The sequence below is a fragment of the Phycodurus eques genome, chromosome 13 (genome assembly GCF_024500275.1).
Source record: "Phycodurus eques isolate BA_2022a chromosome 13, UOR_Pequ_1.1, whole genome shotgun sequence".
Lineage (NCBI taxonomy): Eukaryota > Metazoa > Chordata > Actinopteri > Syngnathiformes > Syngnathidae > Phycodurus > Phycodurus eques.
Window position 1 is genome coordinate 22,321,041 of NC_084537.1, and position 21,209 is coordinate 22,342,249.

Sequence of the window (21,209 nt, forward strand, 5' to 3'; positions counted from 1 at the left end):
TAAACAAGCAATTCAAAAGTACATTTTCCATAATGTGCCCTTTGAATCATACAAAGGCCACATTGTTGTGAAGTTGTCTAATCAGCTGCAAAGAAAAACAGCTACTTAAGTCAATGCTTCCACTTTGCTTATTAATTTAGTATAAAAAAATGTTGTGGTGATTATTGTGAAGTAATATCGACTTCATTCCAAGTTGTCACATTTAGTGAGCAAAATGCAATTAAAATGTGTGAAATTTGGCACGCTGTCACAATTAAAAACGTGACATTCAGAGAGATTCTCAGGCCGCATTAAAAATGAGGAAGAACACAACCATTCATTTACCGCAAAGTCGATCATGGAAGTAAAGTGAACCTAAAGCGAAAAAATAATGTAAACACTTTCTTTGCATTTTTGTAATCACACCACTGCGGCATTGTTCCACACAAGGTCTCCGATTGCATTCCTCCTGTGCCACACGGCAGAAACTTGGCTGGAGCATCCTCTTGAGAGTTTTCCAAAGCCTTGAGAAAATAGTGCAATTTTTTTCCATGCTACTTTATGCAGCCAGGTCATTAGCTTTGAAAGCATCGCTGTGAAATTCGCTCTGATGTGCGCTCTTTCTGTCAGTCCTCAGTTGGCTCGGACCAATAAAATGGTTTATTCAGTGCAGCTTCGCGAGTTGAAGGCAAGGGGTGAGGAATAAAGTTCAGTTTACACAACAGCTAATGTTGTACTTCTAAACAAATAAATAAACAAAACAAAACCTATGAAAAATTGGGTTTAAGTTGTTTAGTTGTTAAAATCAGTTTACACTCGAGTAGTAGTAATAGTCAATCTCCACTTGATTCAGCCCTTCGTCTCCTCTTTGAATAAAATGTTCCCTTCCTGTTTTAAAACAACCAATTAAAAAACAACACCACCACATGACTTTTATGAGTAGGAACACATCACATAAATACACGACTCTGGAAGCTACAGTATTATACACCACAGTAAACAACACTTTGCTGTAGCTGTCCATTTTTTTGCCCTTAGTCTCCACTGAAATTGGTTTTCTTCTTGTTTTTCGGCAACACATTTCATAAAAACACACCACAAATGACTATTTTTGACTAATTTCAGCTCACATTAGAAACACAAACATTAACATGCTATAGCTCAGGACATTGCAGTATTATACGCCTGCAGTGGTCTGCTACTGCCCTCAGTCTACACTAGAATTTGTAAGCTTATTTTTCCTTTTTGTGCATGTATATTGTAATATAAGAATGTAATAAAGTCAGGAGGATACTCATGTTGAGATGAACGGGATATTCTTTGGCCAGTGACAACTTGAGCTTCTTCAACTTTAATTGAGGATGACTGGACTCTTCTATGTGACATGTTGGTAGACATACAGTCATGATTGCGAATACCCAGCCGAACACATTGCGGAAATGCACTGACAGGCAAGCATCCAGTCTTTGCATTGGCTGGCACTTCACAGGGGGAGGGAGGGGGGAGATGACTGAGCCACCGGATGTGCAGTCAGGAACCAGTCATCACTCTCTTCCTAATCTCCCTGCTCATCCCGCCGTTCTCTACCATCTGGAGAGGATGCCAGGATCTGGCCTGGTGGCAGAATGAAACTCACAGGCTTGGTGCAGTGCCAGACTTGGGCAAAGGGCGGAAAATCCTGGAGGACGGGGGGGGGGAATAAGGCCTTTTTGCAGTTCACACTTGTCTGTCCTGTGACCCGTCCGACCCTGGGGTTGGACGTGGGCCCGCGGTGCTGACGTAGGTCGCCCCTGCCGCTCAACAAGACAACATCCAGCTCATTTGGCACCCAAAGCATGGCCGTGAGAACATATCTCTTGAGCTTGGATTAGTCACAGGATGCAGGGAAGCATCAGTTAGATGCCTCGCAAACAAACAAAGTCATTTATTTTGTATGGAAAATAACATGATGCCTCTTTTCCTCAGCATGTCTCTTTTGATGTGTTTAGCATTGCCAAAACCATGCACTACGAGTAGGAATGGGGGTAATAATTGATCGGTAATAATTCTGTGATTGTGCGTAATTGCCCATTAATTGTCTCTTGAAGCAAAATGGAGTGCACTCCTCCAGCTGTTGATTAAAAGAAAAAATGTTTGACGTTCCGCACTCAAGAAGTCCTCTCCAATGGCAACAGGAGTTCGGAAAATACAGTAAAGAGATTGTCCCATCTATCTATGAAAAATAATATTTTAAGGAATGACAGTGAAGCGATTTGATTTGATGTTAGTTTTCTCCAAAATCGATAACTGCTGTAGTGCGCAGTCGTCACTTTGCTGCAGCGGTCAGTTTTCTTGTTGCCCTCAGTGTCCTCTCAAAATAACATTTCTCATTACCATGGCCAACAGACACACACGCACAGAAGGAAAGACAGGAGCATATCCTCCATTTTTAGTGCATCTTATTCCGAGCGATGCGTTAAATATGGGGCGGATTTAGCGGTTTCTCACGTAGCCAGTCTGCAAAGTGTCACGACGAGCAGATACCTTTTGGGAGAACCACTGCTGGTCATTCATTGGTAGAGCATATTCGTCACTGTATGCAACTTTTGAGGCTACACGGCTAACGTTAGCCTGTTGCTGTGTTTTAGCTCTGGATACTACAGTATTATACATGTACTCCGCAGTCTCCGCTTTGCTGCAGCTCTCCGTTTTCTAGATGCCCACTGGGAGCAACAGCCAAGTGGTAAATAAAGGAACCTGTTGTCATTATACGTGGCTACATATGACAAAAATGAACCTACATGCTAACGTTAGCGTTACGGCTGTCACAATCGAATCTTTTCAGAAGCGATTTTCCGATAGATATTTCGTTGGGTACTCCACCCTCGCCCCATTTTTTTTCCCTCTCATTTTTATTCTCATTTATTATGGCTGGACCTCTATCCTTAAACTGTGTATGTTGGTACTGAGTGTATGGTATAAACGCCGTACAGAATTTGAAACAACAAAATCAGCCTTTGCTAAGCGGTTAGCATTCGCGATTAACATTAGCGCACTAGGGATATCATTTTGGGTAAGAAGAAACGCTAAATACCATTCAGCTAACTCATACATCATGTTACATCTACTTGTGCATTACACATCTAATAGTGTCTTAAAAATCACTTACGGACGGTCAACTGTCATATTTGGCAAAGTTTATCAGCAGCCCAACACTGTGATGTCCGTGTGAAACATTGGTTCCAAGCGGAACCTTGTTTTTTTTTTAGGGGGGGCTCGGCAGCGCCTCGAGGCAGAAATTCTGCGTCGACATACTTTTGAAGTCAACTTAGTCAAGTTATTTGATTTATTTTAAATTTTTTCCCCAGTCCTAGTTAGCGTACCCCTTTGCTGTGCTTTTGCGCCGCAGTGTTGTACTCGACAGTCTCCACTTTCCTGCAGCGGCCCATTTTCTTGATACCTGCCGTGGCTAACAGCCGAGGGTTAAATGCAGGAGACCCTCGTCATTTGAGGATACATGACTTGAATTGACAAAAATAAACACACGCTGACCTTAGTGTACCTAGTTGTAGCGCCTTAGCTGTGGACACTGCAGCACTATACACCACAATCTCCACTTTTTACTGCAGCTGACCGTAGTTCTATTTTGAATAAAATGTGTCTCCTTACTATAGGGGAGGAGGAAATACACGAGGTGGTTTTTCAAAACGGAATGGTTTTCCTCCTGTAAAATTTGAAGTTGTAAATTTCAGCCGATCTGATATTGCCTCATAGATATTGCCTCATATAAGCCTCATAGAGTCTAATTTAAAGCCGTTAGGGTATGTTTTTTGGCCAAGGTTAGTGTTTTATTGTACTCTATCTATGCTTGTGAGAGCACTAAACCAGACTTCACCCTCTTTCCTCCCAGTAAATGAGTGTGCGCGCTGTCTTAATACATGGCTGTGAAAATAATGAGCCCAAAGACGCACCGAGCCCATACACGTGCTTGCTGTGCACTTTGTGTAGCCTGACACCGGCACCCTCTTTATCAACAGAGCTATTCTCGGTGCTCATAATGGCGAGTGCAAGCAGATGCTGTTTAGCTTTGACCCTCTTGTCGTTTTGATTCAATACTGTTTCAGTAATTGGCGCTATGTGGGGAAGGTAGAAAGTGAAATGGCTCTCCATGACTAGCTTGGTTTTGTGTCTGTAGAGCAGGCCTTGGCCCAAAAAAAAAAAATGTTCTTAGTGTGCTTTTGGTAAGCCAGATGGAATGGAGGCTGCATGGAGAAATCATTTTAGGTCACCACTCAGTCAGTTTCTCCTGCCAATACATCTGATTATCTTCTTGCTACTAGTGGCTTTGCTTTCACCTCAGATGACTGCATACTGTAGATGAGGAGACCTTTAGAAAAAAATATCAAATGGTGTTTTTTTTTTCTCCCACCCCCACCCCAATCACCTCACGATGAGAAACTCACCCCACCCCCCCCTTGGATGGATTTTCCCCTGAAGTCATGTGGGTCAAAGTCAACTCCAGCGTGATTGGCAGCTCGTCCAGACCGCTGTGTTTGGGCCCCTGACTTTATTGTATGCATACCGCATTGAAAGGCACACAACCAACGGTACTCAAACAAGAAGCAGCGACAAACTGTAGCAAACGCTTTGCAGTGACAGATACGAAGTTAGCAAAGTCTGCAGCAAAAGATGAGCCAAGAGCTTCTGGGTAAGACGACATTAGGGGACGTCGCACAAACCGTCGTCGGCTCAAGTGTCAACGGGATTAGCGAAAAATTAGATTTTCACGGTGCCAAGCAAGCCTGATTTTGGGACATAGTGGGGGGGAAAGTACTCTGTGGAGACTGTGGCTCTCTGATTTCCCCCTCTCTCAGCAGGATCGCTGCCGAATGGTAAAAGTGGGCAGGGCCTTCGGCGGTTGTTTGCAGTCTGTTTGCACATAACGACCCACGTTTTTTTTCCGCGTTTGAAGCTTTTTTCATGAGACCAAATGCATCGGTCATGGTTAACCTACACCGGAAGCTGCAAAGTTATATACAGATACTGGTCCACTTCAGATATCCTCCTTTTTCCAAGTATTTCTATCATCTTCCATACATTTTCGATAGCGCTTGTCCTCATGTGCTCGTGGATGAGCTGGAGCCTATCACAGCTGCTTTCATATTAGGCTACAATCTAGATAGGTTGCCAGCCAAACGCAGGGCACCTATAGACAAATAATTATTCATACTGACATAAGACATTTAGTCTTAAATTAACCCACTGCGAATGTTTTCAGAACGTGGGAGCAAGCCGCAATTTGAACGCCGATCCTCAGACGTGTGAGGCGGACCTGCTCGCTCCGAGCACCAACCCAGCTGCCCCATTTTCAAAATATAATGGCAATTAAAATAATCGAGTTCAAACTGGGGACGTTTTTTTTTTGCAGAACTGCAAACTGTAGACCTTGAATACGTAACTCTATTACGATTCAGAGCATACGCAGTTCTGGACAAAAACAAATATCCATTTTGTATTGAATACAGAGCAGTAATTGCAAATGTGGAACATAATCATTTACAGTATGTGGAGTCTCTGTTCCTGATGCCTTCGTTTTTGTCATTCGAACAGCCGAATAAGCATAACTTGGATGTGCCATTCCCCCCATCACAACATTACACTTATATTTGAGCCCTAAGAATTGTAAGTATTATATGATCACTTGTGGAAAAGAATCTGAGCAATTCCATTGATCTGTGTTGCTGTTCCTGACCTTTTTTTTTTTTTATGTGCAAACTATAGTCTTTTATGAAGAAAAAATGTTTACTGTTGTGAGTTGCAGCATTGTTTTACAACTGTACTGCTTCACATTGGTCGCTGTTTCAAGTGTTTTGTGGGAGCAGAATGTCGTTATCATAATATTCAAAGATTTGTAAGATTAATGCACCACCTTGCAGCTTTACACATCTAGCTCACAGATGAGAGTTTCTGGGTCCTTTGCACAGTCCCTAGACATGAATGTTTAATTCATTAAAGACTCTAAAGCAGGTGTAACTGTGAGTGTAAATTGTTGTCTATATACAGTATGTGCCCTGTTGGTTGACTGGTGACCGAGCGTCCAGGGTGTTCTCCATCTCTTTCCCAAAGTCAGCCGTTGTAGGCTCCAGTTCACCAGTACTACAGAAAATGGATGGATGGATTCAATAGATTTGATTTGTAATGTTGTGGACAATTCAAGTATAGTAGCATTTTTAAGTATTTTAACACAGCTTCCGGCATGGTTTGACATTGCAGTCTGTTAAAAAATGACGTTACCAGTATAAAAAAAAATCAATATTGTTCTGACCTGAGGGATAAACACTACCTGTCTCTCTCAGTATAGCTTTAGAGAGGAAATTAACATTACTTTCATTTGCAGCTGAATGTATTACCATTAGGTATAAACTGGCAAATAATCTTCTGCGTGCCCATTCTGTCCGTGCGTTTCCTACCAGATCCGCTTGCAGTAATGAAGGCCTGGCAAGGCCGCCTGGAGTGTGGTCCAATATGTGCACGCATTGTTTGGTCGGTTGGTTGTGGTGGATTGTAGGGGGGGGGGGGGGGAACCTGCAATATGGTTCGTCCTCCCATAATGTATCGTCAGTCTCTCGCTGTGAAAAGCGATGTTTGATCTTCTTCCGCCCTCCCACTTCCATCCCTCCCCGGCTCTCCTTTCTTCTGGCTCTTGGCGAGGGTGAACGTGGGCGGCTGCACCGAGCATGACAGCAGCGCTCTGTTGCGTTTACAGACGGGGAATAAAGGAACACAACATCCCCTGGAAAGCTCAATGGAGACATCAGGTTGTTGTTTGTGCGCATGTGTGGTGGTTGAGTTTAGTTATCTATTAAAAAGAAAAAAAAGTTTTGTCTTTCACGTTCGCGTGCAATAAAGCCTTTGTTTCCATGCTGCCGTGCCTTTTTTAAATTTTTTATTTTTATTTTTTATTTCCCTCCTCCATCTCCGTGCCCTCCCGCTGTGATTCGTGCAGCGAGGGGCTCGGCTGCGGTGACACTGATGAGCCTGCTGTCAGCATCCAGCCGTGCACGCTCCCATTTGTGTGCATGTACGAGCGTGTGTGTGCGTGTGTGCATGTACGCGCGCGTGTGTGTGTGTGCCCGCGCGCACCGTGTGGCTGGTGGTGTGTGTCACACCCCCTTCCTTTGACAGACGGCCGGGCGCTGATGGATGCAACAGCAGCTGCGCTCAACCAAATGCTACTTTCCTTTCTTGTCAGGCAAACAATAGACTTCTTCTGCAGAGGCTCCCACCTTTTCTGTATTTTCATGTCATAAAAGCAGTGCAAGCAGTCATGCGGTCTCATCTCCTCTGAGGCTGCATTATTCTTCCTTGTACAACACTGGCATGGAAGGAGGAGTTCAGAACATTAAGAATTTGGTCAATTGTGCGGAATTGATTTAATCATGTCTGACATGGAAATGTTGGACAGGTAGTAATATAATATATGACACTACATTCACATTTTACAGTCAGTGCTATTTTTAGAGGTCCAACATATACAGGTACAGAGGTACATTTTCCCTCATATTTTGGGGAGATTTTGTTATGGTCCGATGAAACATGAAAGGGTGGAGGTGGGGGCATGAGCCAAGCACAGCTTTTGAGTTGAAGATGAAGATTCGGGGGGTGAAATGACAACACGTAGGAAGTCGGACAAGTTCAGGCAGCTGACATTCAAACAGAGCATGTATATGTCTGGTAGAAACTAGACCGTTCATTTTCGTTCATTTTCTCGTTGGTGATAGCCAAATACCCGTGGCCAATTATCATTGCTTGTGACTGGTAGATAATACATCCTTCACGTGATCTTGGCAACTGAATGACCATCAAAAGCCTTTTTTCAGTCTTGTTTTTGTTGTTGTATAGTTGGAGATGTCACAAATGAAGTCGAAAAGTCAGACTCTCTTTATGGAAGTGAAGCCGGTGTGTTTGGTGAAACCAACCCAAGTTCTGCTGCTGATTGCTAAAGAATGAAAAAAGCTAGAAACAAACTTTTTTGTGTGTGCGGTGAAAGAAGAGAGTCTACTCTTTCGTTTGGTATGTTCGGTGCGTTATCTCAGAACACCGTGGGTCTTTATAAAGCAGTGAAAGTGCTCTGAAACGGGCTGCCGATATGGGGAACTGGACTTTGAAAACAAATGAGTTAATGATGGAAACCGTTTTGAAATGATTTATCTTCGGCTCTTTTTTTTTTTTTATGTCGCTTAACCTGGCATTAGAGCAGGAGTGACTAGACTTGTTTTTTTTTTTTTTTTTTAAATATCCAATGTATGGCTAGATTGCATCGTCGCTGATGAGTGCCGTCAATGCAAGCTACGGGGCATGCTTTGCTTAGTGCGAAGTCACAGTAAACGATTGTTTGAGTGCTCCTCTAAATTGCTGCGTGCAAAGTGACTCGTGTCAGAGTGTGCGCGACACGTTTCTTCACAACAAATGTGTGACTGGCACAGTGCGACAGTGCTCGGAAAGATCTCAGCGAAGATACTGGCTTTTGTGTGATCGTTCCTCTCCCGTCTCGACGCCTTCGCCGTAATTGGGATCATCGCTACGTGCGTTTCCTACTTCTGCACTTTTATTTAGCCGCCGTGCGATGCACTTGTGAGCGCTCCCCTCAAAATCACACACTGGGAACCGTTTGTCTTGCCGCTTCAAACGGGCGCGCGGGGGTTTTCGACGTAGGTTGCCTCGGCAACCGCTCTGCCAAGGCGGAACGGGCCGGGCGAGTAGGTGTGCGGTCGACGGGGGCTTAGCGGGCCGCCCGCGTGCGGAGGCAGCGGATCGCCGCGCGGCCGCTTGCTGCTGACCCCCCGACCTCGCTCCATCTGTTGGGAAATGAGGACTGCTCGCGACAATGTGCGACAGGTGTGCGACCGCTCCTGCGCTCTTGTGTACCCAGCCACTAAAAAAAAAAGAAATAAATAACTAACTAAACCAATTGCTCCTCTCCTACCTTAGCGTTGGGCCAATTGAAATCTCTACTATGAGTTTCTTTAACGTATCACATACAGTAAATCTGACATCGCTACATGCGTGCAGCATTTGTAGCTCACTCACACTCTTCACGTGTAGAATGGTATAAGTGAGACAAGGCGCCTCGGCTTTGGAGCACATACCTCGGGTCAAACATATAGATATGTATATATATATGTAGGTATAATATACGGTGGATATATTTAGGGCTGTCACTATCAAATCTTTTTCAAATCAATTCTCTGACTGATATGGACTTCAATCTGATACTGAAATCTTGTCTTCGCAAGGTTCTGAACCCCTGTTTCCACGGCCATGTTGTACCAGGAGAGATGTCATGGCGTGGATGTTTCTCAACTTGCTGTTGCTGACTTCTTGTTGTTTTTCTTTAGACATCAAGCTAGGTGAGACTGAACAGCATTCATAGGAATTGCACATGGTGGTACTGAAATCATGACAGTCCATGATTTTTTTTTTTCTTTTTGGATCGGTGACTCAGCGACAGCTTTTATCCAATTTTTCTTTCGTCAGTTCTCTCGGACTTGCACTTTCTTTCTTCAGGCGTGAGCGATATCTCAGGGTTTTGATATGCTGTGCTTTAACCAGCATTACAATATTATCTCTTATTCTGCATTTTCACACAGAGAGGGCAATCTTTTAAAAAGATTTTCTCTTGCAACCTTTGTAGGACGTGCACTTTGTCCTTCTCTGGGCATCTAGTGTCAGATTACCCAGCATCCTGAATTTCTTTGGCATTTTGACTCTTAGATAGATATATAGATTGCACTCCCCCTTAAATGACCTGCATTCATTTGCCAAGTTTGGACACTATGCACCCATCATCTGGACAAACACGGGTTCCACTTTCTTGCTCAAGGACACCTCGACACGGTCTCTGAAGGGAGCCAGAGGTCAAAAAGTTTTTGAGCTGACTGTCACTCAGCCTTCTGAGACCCATAATATGCTCACAAGTTGTCATTTAAAATCCCAGAAAATAGCCCGAGGGCCTCCGCTAAGTGGAAGTAGAATGTCACCTTTTAAACAGTGTATCTAAAAACGGTCGGTTGCAGAGAACAGGACTTGAATTTGAATTTGAAAGTGGGATTCTCTAGCCACGCGTGTATGGATGTAAAGTGCACGCGGGCTCGTGTTAAAGGTCAACTTCCTTGTGATTTTTTTTTTTTTTACATGACTGCACATGCCGACCAGAGGGCGCACACAATTCACTGCCATCTGTTGAAAGGCAGGTAGTGGCTAAACACCGAAATAAATCACATTTGGATTGTATTTATTATGCTCGGAAAAACTGCATTGTGACCTGGATTTCCCCCCGGGGTTGATTTGCATTGACTGACCAAATGGCAAAATATTCTTGTAAATTTGCTGCGTGCCTTCGGCGATGAGTGGCTTCAGCCATTTTGTTCTTTACATCCGGCGAAAAAGGCAGATGAACAGAGAGAGAGATCCCACCGAGGATGCGGAGTGCGTGGGCCATTACCCCACTGATGAGCGTCTTATGTAATATCCGTCTTGCAGCCTCACTCCGCACATGCACACACACTGGTGCCAAAACGTCCACAGTGAGTGCAAGCTGTGGTATGTATTTATTGCTTTCTCGTAAATAATCACATAAATGAAGCTTTAAAAAAAAAAAAAAAAAAAGATCGGAACCTATTTTTGGCATCTTTTCACAGTTTTCCAAATAAAATTGTTTTGTCATTTGCGGTGTTTATAGAATTCCATACTCCATGATTCAACATCCCTTATTTTATTTATTGCATTGAGCTTACCTGGAATGTGAACAAAGTCGAATATCTGCAAATGGCCTCATGATTGCAATGTATTTCTCCTACACCAACAGTGACCCCCTCTGGTGGTATCCTGCTACTACAGGCTTGAACTTTCAAGGAGACTTGTATTTATTTTATTTTATTTTTTTAATTTTAAATTTTAAATTTTTTTGCAATTTCCCCAGAATTTAAAACTCTCCCAAAGTTGTTTTAGAAACACGTCTGTGAAGAGAGCACCACACGACACTTTGTGTATGTAGGGCGTAGATACATCACCAAGCAAATATCCCACCGTCACCAAGTCGATAACGTCACAGAGCAATCCAAAATTTTGCATTCAGTCAGATGCTAACGTGCTAAATTGCTAATTCGCTAATGCTAATCTGTGCATCCAACAAAGGTCAGTGCAGCTCTGCTTACCCTTTTGGCTTTGATGAGATAGTCACACCCCATCACTCGTGGGGGATGTGGGTGTCACTTGGTAGTTTAATTTAACATTTGATGGGTTGGGCAAGCATGCCAAAGATCCAACTTTTTGCATACAAGTCATCAAAAAGGTAATTTTCCATATGCCCCCTTTTAGAAGTGAAATGTATCACATAATTCAGAATTTGCTATGAGTGGCTTGCAGTATCTGTTGTGTTGACCTTGTCTTTTTGTGGTACACACGCACAGGGCTTATGTCTGGATTTGCCCAAATCCACTTTTCGTTTATCGTAGCGAGGCGGCGCTCGCCGGCGCCCACCGGTTGGCTCAAGTCAGATTAGTGGTTTGTTTACATTCTGCAGCTGTCTCCTCTGCCGCGTACGCGTGCCGTCGTGGTTGCCTCGTTATGTGTCGAGTCAATTTGCGTCCTCATCAGTACTCTGAAGGTCGTAGTACATTTATTAAACGATGAATTCTTAGGTATTATTAGCTTGGGATGTTTGATACTTTTTTTTTTTCTTCCAGACTGCTAACAGTATTAACTCTTAAGTACTCACTGATACCACTAGTGCTTTTGATACATACAATTTCAATTACACCATGACTGATAATTAAAAAAGACCGTTCTATCCTTTTGACACTCGTAATGATTTACCGATGTGTCAAACTGCTACGGTGTAGCGCCAGCTACTGGCGAGAAGGACTTACTTAATGTTAGATATTTTTGCCTCTCGTATCGGCAGCCTTCACGGGTACCCGACACCTTGAAAGAATACCGGTACCTGGTATTGGTATTTGCCTGTCCCCATTATTAGTGTTTATGTGGTAAAAGTTGCGGACATTTCTTGCACAACAGTTCCTGTGAGGTTTTATTTGTTTGTTGTTTGCAGGGTCGCATTATAGCCCTCAAGCCGTAGATTGCCCACGCTTCTTATATTTTGGCTTCACTATATTAATACTTTCATGACTTCAATAGTTTAAAATGTCTTCTTTTTTTACTTGCGCAAATATTCAAATCCTCTTCAGCCCGTATTGGTGCCTCTGAAAAAACAATGCATAAAGTATAGAACAAAAATGTATTTGTATTTATTTAAGAAATACTACACATCATAATAAGTACATTAATAAATACACTATGATTAAATGCATAAATACACATTACATGCATGGAGAGAATTAAAGAATTCATGCATTAATAAAAATAAAAAAATATATACATAATTATACATGCTTGAATAAATGCACACAAATAATTGAAAAACACATTAAAATGTGGCCGCATACAATGGATCAGTATCAGTATGTTAAGATTTAGTTTAGTAGAATCACAATCAGAATCGACTTAGCAGGAATACGCAACTATATTTATTTTTGTTTACTATACATGGGCCTGGCTGTTCTGTAATGTAATTTCCCTTCTTTTGGGATGAACATCGCCTGTTGTCTCAATCCAACAGAAACCAATGCCAAAAACGTGCCCTTACCAAAGCACTGAGAAATATTTCTCATATTTTGTCCCTATGCAGTGGTTAAATCAGGTCCCCACTGCAAACTACGCCCACAATAATACACAAGAGTCGAATCCCACTATGACAGTGTCAATTGAAACTCAGCACTGGACCTTTATTAGCTTGTGAGCGCCTTGACCGTTGAGTGCAAACGCTGCATAAGAATGTGCACCTGTGAAGGTTTTGAAAAGTACCTCCGGCGCTGAACATCCATGGCAGCGTGACTCATTGTTGGCTTGGTGGATTACAGAGTGCTGACCATCCATTTACATGTGAAGAGCGTAATTAACAATCCCTCTCCCACATTTTTTATTTATTATTGTTTTTTTTTTGTTTTTTTTTTTCTCCCTCTGAGAGTTTACTGGCGGTCATCTCCCCCGCATCTCTCAGCCCGGCAGCTCCTCTGCCATCTCGAATCCGCGCGTGTCAAGGAAGCGGGAAGCGGGAAGCCGGGGCCAAATCCCGAGAGTGGCCGCTTATCTGTCAAGTGATTTTCTAGCAAACATGTATTTATCTCTTTTACACCGCACTGCATGGGAAGTTAATGTGCCGTTGGAGCAGCAGGAAATTACCATCCAGATATACAATCCCGAGTATTCCGAACAGCCTGACACCCTGCCCGACGGCCAATTATACGAGGCCGTAACATCATCGCAAGCTTGATTATAGCTTTTCAACACAGATCCTTGATTACACCACAATATTAATGCAGTAGAGTAGAGCAGGGCTCAAACAAAACACGCCCGTACGCGGGGAGAACATGCAAACGTCACACACGTTGAAAGTAATTTGATCAGAATAAGCATCATCGAATAGCACGGTGGGCAGCCTGGCACCCGTGGGCCATATTGAGAGCATTTAATCCAAAGAACAGGGATGATGTCGCTTTTTCTTTTTAGTGCAAAGGACCTACATTACAATACTTGTCAATATCGAGTACCGATACATGATAATGCCGTTACATCTTGTATTTGTCACAGTCAAAATGTTTTGTTTTCTTCAAATATTGTTCAAAAACACACTTTTCTAGATTATGGCACTATTTTCACTTAAATAAAACACTTTGGATGAACAACTTGTCATGACTGACATTTTAACATCCAACTGCAGGTTTTTCTCAGTCTTGCCACACATTTTGCACAAATCAATCCTTTGACACAAGGCATTTCAGTTATAAGGTGTCTCTAAACACTAGGGGGCACTATGTAACAAGAGTACTGTACGTACAGTAGCTAAAGAGACGAAGAAGAATGTCGAGAAACAAGCCCGCGGGGTGGCGGCCTCTGTCAGCCATTTTCCAGAGCCGAGTTTGCGGTGGCTAACGCATTTAACACATTGCTGTAGTCCGTCATTACCTTAAAAGTATTGGTGTTGTAGTACGAGAGCATTTTTCTGGTGCAGCCTGACTAAAAACAGAACTATTGTCAAGAGCCCAAAAACATTTCATCCATAATACAGGCAAGGAAAAGCAACTCTATTTATAGAACGCATTTCATTTCACAAGGTAACTCGATGTGCTTTACATGATTAAAAGTACAGCGTTTACAACCTTACAACATTTATAACCTTCCAACTCTGCCTGGATGCAGTTTAACGTCAAATACAACCCCAATTCCAATGAAGTTGGGACGTTGTTAACGCGTTGCAACCATACAATTCTAAGTTCATGATTATTTGAACATTTTACATGAACTATCTTGTCTTTGCAGTGTATTCAATTAAATATAGATTGAGCACGATTTGCGAATCATCGTATTCTGTTTTTATTTATGTTTAACACAAACTCCCAACTTCATTGGAATTGGGGTTGTATACAAATGTAATTGTTTCATCCTATTTTCCCATCAATGCTGGATTTCCTTGGGAGGACTCCTAGCAAACTAGAAGAGGAAAAAGAAACACGTAAAACCTGTCACGCGTCTTATGCGTTCCTTTGTTTGCATTGATGAGATTGGAAGCGACGGCTGGTGTTCAATTTAAACTTCAGATTTGCTGTCAGGGACTTGAAAAGCGAGCGTATTTCTGACGGCGCTTCATCATGAAAGAAAAATCACACCGTATCACATCAGACGAAAAGTCGCTTCGGTTTGTACCGCAACGTTTAAGGGTTTTTACATGTTAGAATGCAGACTTTTTTTCCCTTTGAAATCCTTTTCGAAAATGTCCCAGCCTGAAGCGTAAAGTAGGTCGATCAAAAGTGAACATTACAATCTAAAACTCCTGAATTGGGGCTCATTTGTGTACCTAATGAAATGGCCGGTGGCACGATTTCTGTCGGACGAACCTTTGATTTCTGTCCCTACTTGTCATTCAAATTGCGTGAGGCGTAGCTATCAGATGCGTTCAAAGATGGTCACTTTTTAAATGTCTTTATCCACCGAGCCCCTGACTACCATCTGTCTTTATTGTCATCCATGGAATCTTTATCAGTCCATCTGAATGTAGCAGAGCTGCTCTCTCTGCACACGCATGCGCGCAAAAAGGAGGCTTCAGTGGCCAGAAAGAAAGCGTGACGGACGTCTGCTGTCCTGCGGCTGTCACTGTAGTGTCATTGGCCAGCCAATACACACACAAGTCTAAAAAAAAAAATAGCACTCAATTTACACTTGGTACCTTTTTCATCCTTAAAAGCTGACCTTGCCGAAGCAGGGGGGAAGCAACACATTGGGATTGTTTTTTTCCGTCGGGTCTCAGGCGGCGGCGTGCCGGACGGTCGCACCTTTCGGCGAGTTCCGCCGCACGCTCGCACCTGCAGCGACTTCCTGACAGGCCGCCACAACTAGTGTGTGACGGCAAATGACAGTTGAATGGAGAACGCAATCTGTTGTGTTGATATTTTTTTATTTCAGTAGAATGTACAATAAATTAAAAAAAAAAAAAAAAAAAAAAAAAAAGAAAAGTGGCCAGGGGCGGTATTCAACTGCAAATGCAAATAATATTATATTAGATGTATTTTTGGTATGATATCAAACACTATTAGTGGTATTTTTTTTTTTTTAATTTATTTCAAGTGAAAGTGTCATTTCGAACCCGATATTATGGAGAAATGCATAGAAACGCCGATAAAACTAGTTTGATTGGGAGGAACAAATGATGCATATCGAACATCTGGTGGCCAAATATTTAAAAAATTCAAAATAAAGCCCCGTGGTCCGAATCAAAATTTTAACATAATACTTTGACGATCAGATCAACGTGGGATCAAACATTTGCATTTTCAGTCGTTTTTAATGGGACACATCTTGTGTATGCCACAGTAAGCTTACTAGGCTAATTTAAGGATCAGTGATAACATTTCTAAAATATCTGAAAAATTAATATCCATCATCAAATTCCACCTATATTCATACAACACAGCTGGAAAATAAAACAAATTAAATGACACAAAATGTTGTTAGCTTGTTGTTCTTTCTTTTTTTAAATTATAAATTAAAAGTGCATACAAATCAAACAGAAAGCAAAACTTAATTAATGAGTTGCCGACTCCCCGGTTAATCACTCAGACGCTCGCTGACCTGAAGTCCAATGTGCAGAAGTCTTGCAAGATGGATGACTGTTCAAACTCCAACTGTGCGACTTTGAGAGATTTCAATTTTTATTGTTCGATTTCACTAAGCGAAAGCAAAAATTGCCAACCTCTCAAAGATCAGGCTGTGTGTGTTTTTGTCTTTTGGGGTTGTCTTTCCCTGCATTGCATTATTCACGTTATCGTGCGTATGCGCGCAGTTCTTTATCACGCGGTATTACGCAACAAAGGCTCACATAATAGAATTTTCTTCCCAGCCAGAAGGTTGTGGGTGCATATGAGAGCGGTGCATCAGAGTAGCTCTTCAAGTGGCATTTATCTATAATAGTTTTGTTTTTAAAGATCAGGTCTCGTCTTCGGGCGGGTTGATGTAGCGTTCTGCAAGTGCGAGAAGTGGTGCCGAGGTCTGTCTAGGTCAGGGGTGCGCAATCAAAAGTCAAAGAGCTTCACGTCAATCGAAACATCATAGAAAGAATATATGCATTGTACAGTATATAATTCAACCCGAGCCACGAAAATGGAATGGTTTATTTTTACATTCATGATAAGTAAAGTTTGCACTTATAAATCTCCAAACGGTACATTTGTGTTGTTTTAAAGACACATCCACTCGCAAAGTTCCTCCCTTCTTGATTGGCCGAGTTGGCATGTGGGAGGAGTGCAATGCATATGTTTTACCTAATGGACATAAAAACTGACAGAGAGCTTCATAGGGTGAAATAAAATTACTGTAAAATACCCCAAAGTTGCCAAAATAAAATCATACTATGGTTTATATTATAGTTTTATGTCATATTGAAACTTTTTTTCCCCTAAAGGTCGCACAGATTACAATAGCACCACTACAAAAACCTTTGAAACTGTCAAATTTAAAATAAATTGTACAGATGAAAACGATCCCCCAATGTTGTGCAGGTTAAAATAATACCACTGTAAATCCCCCCCAAAATTGCAGAGTTTAAAACGACACAACCTTAAATCCCCTAAAAGTTGTGGAGGTTGCAGTACAACTACTGTCAAAATTTGCTTGAAATAAGAATACTGTAATTCCCCCAAAGGTGCGCATGTTGAAATGAGACTACCGCAGACCCCCCACCCTCCCACCCAAAAAAAATAGTCACACAGGTTAAATTAAGACTACCATAATTCACCCAAAAGTTGCACAGGTTAAAATAAGACAAAAAAAAAAAAAAAAAACGCATTCGTCGAAACAATCTAATAATGGCATCCCTTACTGTAGCTGCTAATATTTTTGATTGTTTTCAAGAAGCCTGCCGCTCATTATTCCGCCTGCGGCAATGTGGATGCAGAGTGTGGAGGAGTCTGTGCGTCGCGTGTGTTGGTGGTTGACGGTGTTGGGGAGTGGGGCAATGGCTGCAAACTTTGCCTGCAGTTCAGCCGTATTAAGTTGTGGCACTTTCGATCTCAATGAGGTGCTCGTGGAATAATATTAATGCACCCTCGTATATACGCCGCAGACCGCACACTTGCCGGTAAGTGAATTCAGGAGGCCTTTGATAGATGACACCAGCAAGTGCAGTCCATATAGATGTTTTTGTTCTTGCTCATTAAATGTTCATTTGTCGCGATTCAGTGATTTTTATTTCTTCCACTGGGAGAGGTGCATTGTGGACGTTCGTCGCGCGCAATAATATGACATTACATCACTGAAACTGGGCTTATCCGTTGCTGAAACGCCTCAATCATCTCACTCGATGACATTATTGCTTGTCATTCAAGTGTAAAAATAAGTTGAACTCAATCGTGAACCCAACATTCTCGCTTAACTTTGTTGTAAATTACTGTCTGGAGTCTTACAAAGTCAGTAGCTTCGCATTCTGTTGGAATGAGTGTCACAAAAAGCCAAAGAAAAAGCGCAGTTAATCCCTCATGCTTGCTTTACTAAACTATTTCTAGGGATGCTCCCAAAATTATTGGAGCAGTGAGGCCAATTTCTTTTATTTTAATTATTTTTTTTACTGTAGACTGAAAACATTTGGGTTTGAAATAAAAACAATTATTATGAGACTATTACCAGCTTTTACTTACAGGGAGTAACATCAAGAGTGAAATATAGCATTATTTGTAACAGAACAACACGATTTGACGAGGAAAGCCCTAGCCTAACCCTAACCCTTAAAATAAAGTGGAAAAGCATGCTCTATAGGGTTTTAATCTTGAGATTTGCAGATTGACATCCCAATCTATCCTTTTATGATGCCGCCTGAACAGACGTTTCGAGGGTTACATTTGGGAAGTTTTTAGTTTTCCAAATACTGTTGGTAAAATTCTGAATGTCCCGACGTGACCGACCGCTGTTAGGAATTGTCAAACAGTAACGCTCTCGTAAATGTGTGATCGTACTGGAAGTATCGCCACTTCTTGTAAGCACGTTTTGCGTGATCCATCCTCTACCAAATTCCCAAAAGAGACGACTTTTTTGACAAGGAGTAAAGTCTTTGGATCACTGACTGCTCGCACCAACAATGGGGAGGGAGGCGTTGTGTCACTTTGCCGGCACTGATGGACCCCCCCCCCCCCCAAAAAAAATAACAAACAAAAAAACCTCATACCGCTGATGGAAATTATTTCTGGCTTTTTAAAACCATGGTATACCTTGAAATCGGAATCCGGCCTATGCCTACTTGTAAGTCAAGGCACCATTGTACCTCATTGACACCGATTACTACTTCCCGATTAGCTAGGGCTTTCGCGGAATCTTGTGGAATCTTAGGGCACTAAAAAGAAAATGCAGAGAGCCACGAATATTTTAGTGTTCTAGCAAATTGCTAAGGAGATATGTTCCACAGGAAAAAAAATGCTCGAATGAATTTGTGAACAGCAAACTGTGGATCGGCTTGGGTCCACTGTAACAACAAGTATTTTTCATACAAATATTTTACGAATCATCTGCAGCACGTTCAGATTCGGATTCAAATTTCGGTTATGTTGTCGTTGTAGGAACGGGAAACCGTCGCAAACCGAGTAGCCCTGTACGTTTAATTTGCCATTTCATCATTTCTAATGAAGCTTTACTTTCTGCTCGTAATCGTCGTATCGCTCTCATGTCATTTTGTTAACGACGCTGTCATTTCCAGCATGTGCTTTGCGCCCCACGCTGACGCTGATAAATGAATCTGTCAAGAAGGACGGTACAGATGTTTCCACTGGCCTCGCTGCCCCCCCACGTCCGTTGCAAATAAGTTCTGCCAAGCGTCACCTTTTGTGCTGTGTACCAAGCGTGATTGTAACATTTTAAGCATGTGCCGTGTGCAACGCGTTTACCCGCCTGCTGCCAATTCCTATTTTTCTGGCATGCCAAACGGCGTTTTCTTAATTTAGTCGGCGCCATTTAGTGTGAAGAGAAGCTAAATGTCAGTCACCTGCAGAACTACAGCTCCACCGAAGCTATTTCACAGGAGGAACATTTTAGAGTCGCATCTGTCACAGAAGTGCCAGTTTAAAAAAACAAAACAAAAAAACAACAACTATTGGTCCCCTATTGAATTGAGGGCGCGTCACAGTTATGCGCCGATTGCGTAACCCGGCTGCCGTCCAGGGAGCGGTATTGAATGTTTTATTTTGTCAACACGAGGCGAGTATGTGGTGCGTTCGAGGGGGCGGCGTGCAGCAAAGAGTGACAGTATTTTCTGCGGACGTCTTTGCGGGGAGCGGCAAAAAAAAATAAAAAATGCTTTCAGCCGCCAGGTTGTTGTCTCAGCGTGAGCACGCGACACAGGAACACAGACAAAAGGAAATTACACGGAAGCTTGTGCCATAATGCCACACTATTCTGGGACCCGGGAAGAAACAGGGACTGTTTACAAACGGCACTGGCTTCGGTGCGTCAGTCAATTTTTTTTTTACTTGGAAAAAAAATAATAACAAATCTTAATGGAGACATGCGTATTATGCATCTGTTTCACAACTTCAAATACTGGTGCTTTACGTCTGTGACATCCTTTTCCCAAAGGATCAAGAGTTTAAAAATAAAAAAAAAGAGCAAACTTTACACGCACAAATCAATCAATCAAATATGAGTTGCCGACTCCCCGGTAACTTGGACGAATTATACAGTCGCAGGGAGTCACTTCCGAAGTAACTAAACTGTTTGCATTTCTTTTGTCTTAATGTTGTTGTTTTTATGACGTTTGCATTTCCATTCTCTGCTGAAGTTGTCGTGCTGTGGCGTTTGCAATTGCTTTGACCTGTCTCGGCCACCATTTATTTATTAAATCCGTAGTTTATATAGACCACACAATTAAATGACTAAAACATGAGTAAAAAGGAAAGAGCAAAAAAAAAAAAAAACACACAAATATCGAGTTGCCAAATGAATACCAATCAGAATCATCTTTATTTGCCAAGTATGTCCAAAAAACACACCAAGAAATTGGTCTCCGGTAGTTGGAGCCGCTCTTTGAGACATAAAGACATTGACAAAAACAGTCACTGAGCAATAAAGGGTTGCTAGTTATCTGGTAATGCCGGTACAAATTATTATTATTTTTTTTTTGGACAATTGTGCAAAAAGATGCAGAGTCCTCTAGCACTTAGAGCAGTTCGAATGACTAAGCTCCGGTGCAATGACCATTGTACAAATGGCGCCGAGACCTCAAGGAATTGGCCCGACAGAAATGTGACAGCAAACTCAGACAAACAAAATGGCAGCGTGTTGCACTGGAATTGTAGGTTAGCTGATTGCAAGAGGGAAGAAGCTGTTGGAATATCTGCTAGTTCTAGTTTGCATTGATCGGTGGCGCCTACCTGAGGGAAGGAGCTGGAACGTTCTTTCAAGTTAGTTGTTTAGCACATGGGGAATACTGCCATTCACATCCTACTGAACGCTCTAAAAGTTTTAGACCTCGATATTTGGCGCATCAACACTTGCTCATAACGGAAATATACTGTTTATTTTTTTTTTCCCACCCCCTAATCTACAACCATTAATTTGTTGATCTGATTGGCTCATAATGGACGTGATGTCAAATCAAT

General features: G+C 42.1%; 1 protein-coding gene across 3 annotated transcripts in view; it reads left to right on the forward strand.

The window, feature by feature from the left end:
• Positions 1–21,209, forward strand: part of agap3 (ArfGAP with GTPase domain, ankyrin repeat and PH domain 3) — a 138,161-nt gene that overhangs the window by 20,378 nt on the left and 96,574 nt on the right. The window lies entirely within an intron of this gene.